Source organism: Gossypium hirsutum, chromosome D03 (genome assembly GCF_007990345.1).
Source record: "Gossypium hirsutum isolate 1008001.06 chromosome D03, Gossypium_hirsutum_v2.1, whole genome shotgun sequence".
Lineage (NCBI taxonomy): Eukaryota > Viridiplantae > Streptophyta > Magnoliopsida > Malvales > Malvaceae > Gossypium > Gossypium hirsutum.
This window is the reverse complement of record NC_053439.1, coordinates 5,006,825-5,016,327: the sequence shown is the minus strand read 5'-3', so window position 1 is coordinate 5,016,327 and position 9,503 is coordinate 5,006,825.

The window sequence follows — 9,503 nt, the reverse complement described above, 5'->3', positions numbered from 1 at the left end:
TGAATAGGGGTCTTCCACCACTTTGCCTAAATAATTATTTTATTTAGATAAAAACTCAAATTATTTAATTTAAATCTTTTTTTCACCAATTTTTGAGTATCACAGTTCCAAATTACCTAAAATAATAATATGTATGGATAAAAACAAAGATAGTAGGAGGGCCATACTCTTCCAAATTAATTCTTTAGGATTTGGAGCAGCATGACCCTCCTACCATCTTTTGTTTTCATCCATACATATTATTATTATTTGTTAAAATAGATTGAAGTCCCTGTATTCTTGATAAGTTTAAAATTTAGGCCTTTTATTTTTATTCAAATAATTTAGTTTCTCTATTTTTTTTAATTTAAAAATACAAGTCTAATTGTTAACATTGTTAAAATCATTTTGTTAAAGTTATTGGTGTGACTATGTGACACATTATACCCAACCTAGTTGTTGGATCTGAATATAAAATGTCACATTTCGTTGTTGAAACAACTTACTTTTCTATTTTACTCTTTTTTTTAAAAAAAAGGAAACATAGTGGTAAAATTATTTTACAAAAATTTCGGTAACATTTCTACCTATTTTACATAAAACCCATTGCAAAATTTAGATTTCACAAAATATCCATATTCAAATAATCTCCCAAATCAATTCACAATACTTCGATTTCTCAAAACATATCCATAAACTAGATTTCTACGCTTTATTGTTTCATCAAAACATTAGTTATAAAGTACTAGCAAAGAAAATATAATAAAAATATTTAAATTCAGTTTACGACATAATATTATATATATATGTGCAAGCCTAGATACATGCCATTTACATCAATTATAAAGTAAACTTTTCACCAACATTATTTGAGCTAAACTTCGATTCTTCGGATGTTGCTGGAACGACCTAATGAATCTAACTACCTGTGCACGAAAAAATAGACAAACTGTACGCTGAGCAATTTTTATGCTCAATGATGCTAATATCATATAAATTATTACATAAGTATTGGACATAAATTAATTGATAGAAATAAATTAAAACATAATTATAAATATCATTAATAACATCATAATAAAAGAAAATTCTAATATTAATAAACTTTAATATTATGATATTGACAAATCGAATAAAGAAAATAAGTTTTTTTAATCTAATTCAAAATCGTGTAATTAATTTAATTCGCACAATATGGAAATTCAAATAAATTCAACTTTTGTTTTTACTTTTCTTTCAAATTAGACCCTGTACTAAAGTTTAGTGACAAGTGATAATAGTAACATGTTTTAATCCCGTTCTTAATGCATTTTTGGATGATTATTCTGTGTAAACTTCTTCTGTGCGATTGGAATGGGTCAGAAGATTTCTTGCTGACCATTAAAAATCATGGTTGTGTTGATGATATTTTGATAACTTTTTGTGTTTGTAATATTTGTATGGTATAATAACATGATAGAATGTCATTACAATGTTGTAACTTTTTAATATTGTAAAATTTTATAACATATGGATTATGACATATAAACTAATGAAATTATGTAACTTTTTGTTAATATATGAATATTATGTTTGGATGTGAAATATGATTCTCAAGTTATTTATTACTTCTAATATTTTGTTTTTTATTGTAGAATAATTAAATTATTTGTTTCACTAATGATATTTTAGCACATTAAATATGTATTGTAGTTTAAAAATAATAAAGTAGATTATATATTATTTTTATTGTATTATATATTATGATTTTTTAATTCATATAATAATTATATTAAGAATTTTATTAAATTATATATTATTTTATTAAATTATATTTAATAATAATTATGTTAAAATATGGTTAAATTATTTATTATTTTTATTAAATTATTTTTAATAATAATCTTATTAAAATTTAATACCAATAACAATAATCATCTACCTAACAAAAATTCTGCTAAGAGTATTCTAGTCATTTTAGTTTTTTTTCTTATGCTATTAGAACATCATTCCATTCAACCAAATACAAGAATACTATTACAGTTCTATTCCATTTCATTTAACCAAATAATTAAATTACTGATTACAGCTTTATTCCATTACAATTCTATTCAATTACAGTTCTATTCCATTACAGTGAACCAAACGTACCCTAAATGAGCATTGTCGGCTGATAAAGAAGATAAACCACCACCAGCATTCACAACCAATCTTTCTTGGAAATTTTCGAGGTTATCTTTCAGCAAAAAAGCATCATCAACCTGTAATGATTCATCCATGGCAATTCAACGAAAAGCACCCACAGAAACAGAGAATCCTCACATAAAACGAGAGATCAAAGGGTTCGTTGAATTTCCACGAGCAGTTCGGACGGTTGGATCAAAAAGTAGACATTGGGGTTCAAAGCTTGAATGTCAAAAGGCTCAGCTAAGGGTTCTACTTAAACAGAAGAGTCCCATTCGATCAAATAATCTTATCATGAGTTTAAGATATATTATGAGTTTTCTGCAAGTAATTTCACTTCTGGGTTTTTCTTTTTTCGATTAAATTTGGTTAGTTTCTTGTTTTCTTTCTTTCAAAACAGGGTCACATAGTACCCATTACCCTCAAAGCTCTTGGTCTTGTAAGATTATAAAAATGGGGGTAAATTAAATATATGATTTGGCTTTTGTAATTTACTGTAATGGTGTCAGAATGTATATGAAATTTTTGTGTTTTTAATATTATAGGATTTGAAATTGGAAACCGGAAAATTTGCCGGTTGGAACAGATTTGAGTAAAGAAAATGTTGGAAAAACTACACAAAATTCATTGTAAAAAAGTAAACGGGTGCCGGCCTAAAAATTTGAAAATGGGTGCCGGTCATCTCTTACACGCCATCCCAAAAAGATAAATACTTTTATATTCATATTATATATATTAGGGCAAATTACATATAAAAGTCATTTTGTTTAAAATTTATCGAAATAGGCCCGGTAAATAATTATTTACCGGAATGGCCCAATTCCCCAAAAGCGCATCCACATCAGCGCGATGTTAGGGGACGTGGCAGGAAAACGCGTCATTGAAGAAGTGTTTTGCCTACGTGGACAAAAAGAGTGCCTCAAGGACGCGTTTTCTTGCCACGTAAGCGCTCCCTTGGGGACGTGTTTTGCCCGCTCGTGAACAGTAGCAACGGCTACTTTTTTTACTATTGGTGACCCCCCAACGGTAAAAAAAAACTATAAAACCCCCCTTTCATTTTTTTTCACAACTAAATCCTTTCTCTCAATTTCTCTCTAATATTCTCTCAAATTCCTCTCAAATTTCTATTTAAAAGAGCTTTAATTTTTTAATTATTTTTAAAAAAGTTTTAAATTTTATTTTTTTGAAATTTTTTTAAATCGTACAAATTTGTACCAATTTAGCAATGGCCGGAGAATTGATTCGTCTTGATGAGAAGCACATATCCGTCGAACAAATGAAAATGGTAAGTGTTAAATTTAATTTTTAAATATTATTTAAGATTTTTTTATTTATGCAATTTTAAATAATTATTATTTTATTATTTGTTTTAAAAGTCTGTAGATCGGATATTGCAATGCTATATCCGTAATATGCATGGTCCTCTATCACCGTTGGTAAAGAATTACCTGCGGGAGGCGGGTTTTTGGCACGTGGCGACGGTAAGCCGGGGATGCAAGTTGGACCCGAAACTTATCAGTGCGTTGATTGAGAGGTGGAGACCCGAGACTCACACATTCCATCTTTCATGTGGAGAGTGCACTATCACTTTGGAAGATGTCAATTTACAATTGGGATTGCCGGTGGACGGGTACGCAATCACCGGGTCTGTTCAATCTGGTGATTGGGGAGTGGTATACTACGAGCTTTTGGGCGCTATTCCGAAGAATATTAATGGAGGTCGGATCGAGATGGGCTGGTTACGAGACACATTCTCGAATCCGGATGATGATTCAACCGAACTAGAAAGAATCCAATATGCTCGGGCATATATTCTTTAGATAATTGGAGGTTATCTGACGCCGGACTTGTCACGGAATCTCATACATCTAAGATGGCTGCTGAAACTCGTTGATTTTTGAGCAACTGGTGAATTTAGTTGGGGGTCTGCCGTGTTGGCAACATTGTACCGGGAGATGTGCGGGGCGGCGCTACCGAATAAAGCGAAAACCGAAGGTTGCCTGTCACTACTGCAGTCATGGGCACGATTTCACTTTCCATTTTTACGTCCTCAAGTGGACCACCCATATACATTCCCACTCATAATGAGGTAAATTTTATATTAGATTTTACAATTATTACGTAGATTTAAAATATAATCGAATGCTAAAAATTTATTTAATTAGGTAGAACCATCCGACATGTTATGCTCGATTACCTACCTCTCTTGAAGATATACGACTTCTATTAGACCAATGGTCGGAAGCACAAGTAAGTATTAAATAAAATAGATATTTCCATCATGAGATAGTCGATTGGTATTTAGTATTTAGTATATAACTAATATTTCCATCATGGTCATATAGTTTCAATGGACACCATACGAGGATTTGGCAATTCGGGCAGTAATTCCCAATGACTACTTCCAAAATCCAAACGCTTGGCATGTGAAAGTCCCATTGGTCAACTTTGCGACTGTGGAGATGCACCAGTCGGACAGAGTATTACGACAATTTAGATTCCGACAACCGATTCCCGTGGCACCTGAGGTGTTGGATGATCATCACAAAATTGACCTACGATAATTGCATACGGATTGGCCGAGATTCTGGTCATACTACATCCAAATGTGGGAAGACCGGTATGATTATATACCAACTCGAGAACCAATCATCGTTCCAGAGTTAGTGTGCGTACCGGAATACATGCCATGGTTTAGGATCCATGGCAAGCCGTATTTACTGTCGGTAGAGGAGAGGCAGCGGTAATTGAGTGTCCAAAGGGAACAACATGGCCCTTTAAATCCAAGAAGAATAGACGACAATGCAAGCCCATCAACGAGGCCCAGACAATTACACGACCCATCATCATCGCCCATACAATCACCAGGCCCAGCAACAGCACCGACACAGTCACCCGACCCAGCAGTTCAACTGACGATACCCACGACACAACCTTTTCAGATAATGCCAGGTGCGTATCCCAGCTCTTTTATGTATCATAACCCTTATATGTTTCCTTTTTCTAGTGCTATGGCAGGTTAGAGTCAATGGCCCCGTTCATCTCTATTTTCGATTACACCGAGTGGACTGCCGATGTATATACCAACGTCGCACGAGAGATTGCAAGAGGGGCCGTCGGGGAGCTATTCTTTTTACCAAACCCCATCACCGTATGGGTTTCAAACAGCTTCGCCGTTGGTGATGCAAATACTTCCACAGTCACTATTCTATCAAGGTGGCTCATCGTCCCAACACCGACAACCAGATCCCCAACCGGAAGAACCAAAACCCCCGCCGGAGCAACCACAACCCCCGCTGGAAGTTGGACAAAAAAAGAATCCAGTGCGTAACCGTCGACAACCACGATGTGGCACTGAATCCGGCGGTCACAGAGATTGATTTTTATTTGTACAAACATTTTAAATATTTTGATATTATTTGATGTAATAAAATAGAAATTTTTCTATATTATTTCATGTGCTAAAATAAAAATTTACTTTTACATTTTTAATATAATAGAAATTCTTTTAAATAACGCAATATGTTGAATATTTCTATATTATTTCATTTAATAAAATAAAACGTCATTTTGAATAAAGTAATTGTAATTTACTTTAATATTTTTAATAAAATAGATTTTCTTTTAAATGAGTCAATATTCTGAATATCTGTACCAATTTTTGATTTTAAAAAATATAAATAATACAAATTTTGTATGGCCTGGGTATTATCAAGCTAGTTAACATAGCTGAATCCATCTTGGGATGATCTTGTCAAATACCTATAAACGGAGTACATTAAATAATGCAACATTACATAATAACAGTATTATTCAGAAACCCTAAATACTGTACCTGTAGCACATGTATGTAGATTTTCCATGAACATGTACTGTCTTGCACTGCACATTTTACCTTAAACTTATCAGCTTTGGACTTAACGACATGGTATTTAATGCCGTTATTGATGCTATGTTATTTCAAAGCACCAATAAAACTATCCTTGTTGGAAAACTGATTGCCAACTTCAAATTCACCCAAATCCAGTACCGAACCTGTACGATCATGCAACTAGTATGGTAAATCTGGAAACTCCAACGCATCATCTGCAGACAGATCGACATTATGCTTGTGGGCTGGAGGTGAGTATGCCCTGAATCGTAGATCTTCTTCTTCATCTGAACCCCCTTCAACATCTTCAGGTTCGGTTGGAATAGGCTCTGGTTCAGAAAATAATGCAACTTCTGCACCATCGGGCCCGGGATCTCAAGGTGGATCCACATCGGAGTCATATTCTAACCCACCATCATTTGCAACGTATGAGGTCCCCTCACTGGTAGACGTCGTAGGGAGTACATCATCCCTTTTTCTGGGCTTTTCATAATGTCCCTAATTGGATATAGATTGCCAACTAGTAGAAGTTGATGCCGTTCCCCAGTACATATTTCCAGCATCAAACATCGACCCACCGAGGTGCATGTCCCATCCACTGACAGAGTGTCGTGCAGGGGTTGTGTATTCCACGTAAGAGCTTCTTTCAGTACTTCTGCTGACAAAGCATCCTGCTTAAAGTGTTTTTGACACTATTTGCTCAGAAACGTCTACTTAAAATTATTTTTTCAGGAGCTACTGTAGGAAAAGTGCATCCACGTGAGAGCTTCTTTAAATTAACAAATAATTTAATTAAGTAACCCTAAACCCCAAACCCTAATTTATTTGAGTTTTTACTTAAAAACCTTAAACACTAAACCCTAATCTAATTTTATAAAAATTTATAATTAATTTACTCAAGTAATCCTGAACCCTAATTTAATTGATTTTTCCTTAAAAACTCTTAACTCTAAACCTTAATCTAATTTTTTAAAAAATTTTAATTAAATTACTCAAGTAACCCTAAACCCTAATTTAATTAATTTTTTCTTAAAAAACAATAAACACGAAACCTAATCCAATTTTGAAAAATTTATAATTAATTTAATTGACAAACCCTAAACCCTTATTTATTTAATTTTTCTCTAAAACCCTAAACTTAAAAACACCAAAACCCTAACCCTAAACCAATAACCCAAAATCCTAACCGCAGAAGACACGGGCAAAACGCGTCCTTGAGGAAGCGTTTTGCCTACATGGACATAAAGGACGCCCTTAAGGGAGCGATTTCTGTCCACGTAGGCAAAACACTTCCTCAGGGACGCGATTTCCTGCCACGTCCCCTGACATCGCGCTGACGTGGACGCGCTTTCGGGGAAATAGGGTCATTCCGATAAATAATTATTTACCGGGCCCATTTCGGTAATTTTTTTAAAAAAAAGGCTTTTATATGTAATTTACCCTATATATTATACAAAATACGCGTGAAAAAAAATATGGATATCAGTAGTGCACTGTCGACATAAACTGTGCCTTTCAAGTTATTCTCATAAATATTTAATTGTTTTAGATTATTTTGATAAAATAGCCCATCACAAAAGATATGGACAAGCAAAAAGGAGGGTTTTTTTATGAAAATAATCCAAAAAAATAAAAAATTATAAAATAGTATAAATTTTTTTATTTACTAAAATGGTATAAAAAAATAAAAGTTAAAAAAAAAGTTGGGGATGAAGTGACAGGACCCTGGTAGAGGGCCTGCCACAGGCGGCACCAGAGGTGCCAGTGGCAAAGGCGGCACCAAAGGTGCCACTGCCACAGGCGGCACTAGCCCTTATATTGGGGGGACCATTCGGCTGGAGGAGAAGAAAGAAGGAGAAGAAAGAAAAAGAAAGAAAAGGAAAGGAGAAGAAAGGAAAGGAAAGGAGAAGAAGAAGAGGGAGGGAAGGAAAAAGAAAGAAAAAAATAAGTAAAGGTAATTTTTTTGTATTATTTTAAATTTTTTTTGTAATATTTGTGTAAAAAATCTATGTTATGTACATTGTATGTGTTTTATTATTTTATTTAGCATATATATTTTATGAAATTTATTTAGCATGAAAAAACCCATGTTATGTACATTCTATGTTGATTAGATATATTTTTTATGAAATTTATTTAGCATGTTGTAATGAGTTTTTTTACAAAAATAGTATTAAAAATAAGATAATAAAAAATATGTTTAAGAAAAAATAAAATACGAAAAGAAATAAAAAACAGAAATAGTATATTCACCGAAAGTAATAAAATCCGAAAATAAGAAAAATACGAACAAATGGCCAAAATAAAGGTTTTTTACTAAATTTATATAAAAAAACACTAAATTAATACATTTCAAACACAATGTACTAAAAGAATGTAAAATAATAAAATACGAAAATAAAATATTTTTTGAAAGTAATAAAATCTGGAAAAAAAATACGAACAAAGGGCCGAAATAAGAGTTTTTTACTAAATTAATGCATTTCAAACATAATGTACTAAAATAACGTAAAATAATAAACTACGAAAATAATATGTTTTTGAAACAATGAGGCTTCGGTAAAAAATCCGAGCAAAGGGCCGAAAGAAGAGTTTTTTACTAAATTTATTTAAAAAACACACTAAATTAATACGTTTCAAACATAATGTACTAAAATAATGTAAAATAATAAAATATGAAAATAATATATTTTTATTGAAAGTAATAAAATTCGGGAAAAAAATACGAACAAAAGGCCGAAATAAGGGTTATTTTTTGAAATTTATTTAAAAAACACACTAAATTAATACATTTCAAACATAATGTACTAAAATAATGTAAAATAATAAAATTAGAAAATAGTGTATATTTTTTTAAAGTAATAAAATTCAGGAAAAAAATACGAACAAAGGGCCAAAATAAGGGTTTTTTTACTAAATTAAAAAAAACAATAAATTAATACATTTCAAACATAATGTACTAAAATAATGTAAAATAATAAAATACGAAAATAATATATTTTTATTGAAAGTAATAAAATCGGGAAAAATATGAATAAAGGGCCGAAATAAGGCTTTTTAAATTTAAAAAAAAACACAATTAATTAATATATTTCAAACATAACGTACTAAAATAATGTAAAATAGTAAAATTAGAAAATAATATATTTTTATTGAAAGTAATAAAATCCGGAAAAAAAATACGAACAAAGGGCCGAAATAAGGGTTTTTTTTAAAAATTTATTTAAAACACACACTAAATTAATACATTTCAAAAATAATGTACTAAAATAATGTAAAATAATAAAATTAGAAAATAAAATATTTTTATTGAAAGTAATAAAATCCGGGAAAATAATACGAACAAAGGGCCGAAATAAGGGTTTTTTAAAAATATTTTTTAAATACACTAAATTAATACATTTCAAACATAATGTACTAAAATAATGTAAAGTAATAAAATTAGAAAATAATATATTTTTATTGAAAGTAAGAAAATCCGAGAAAAAAT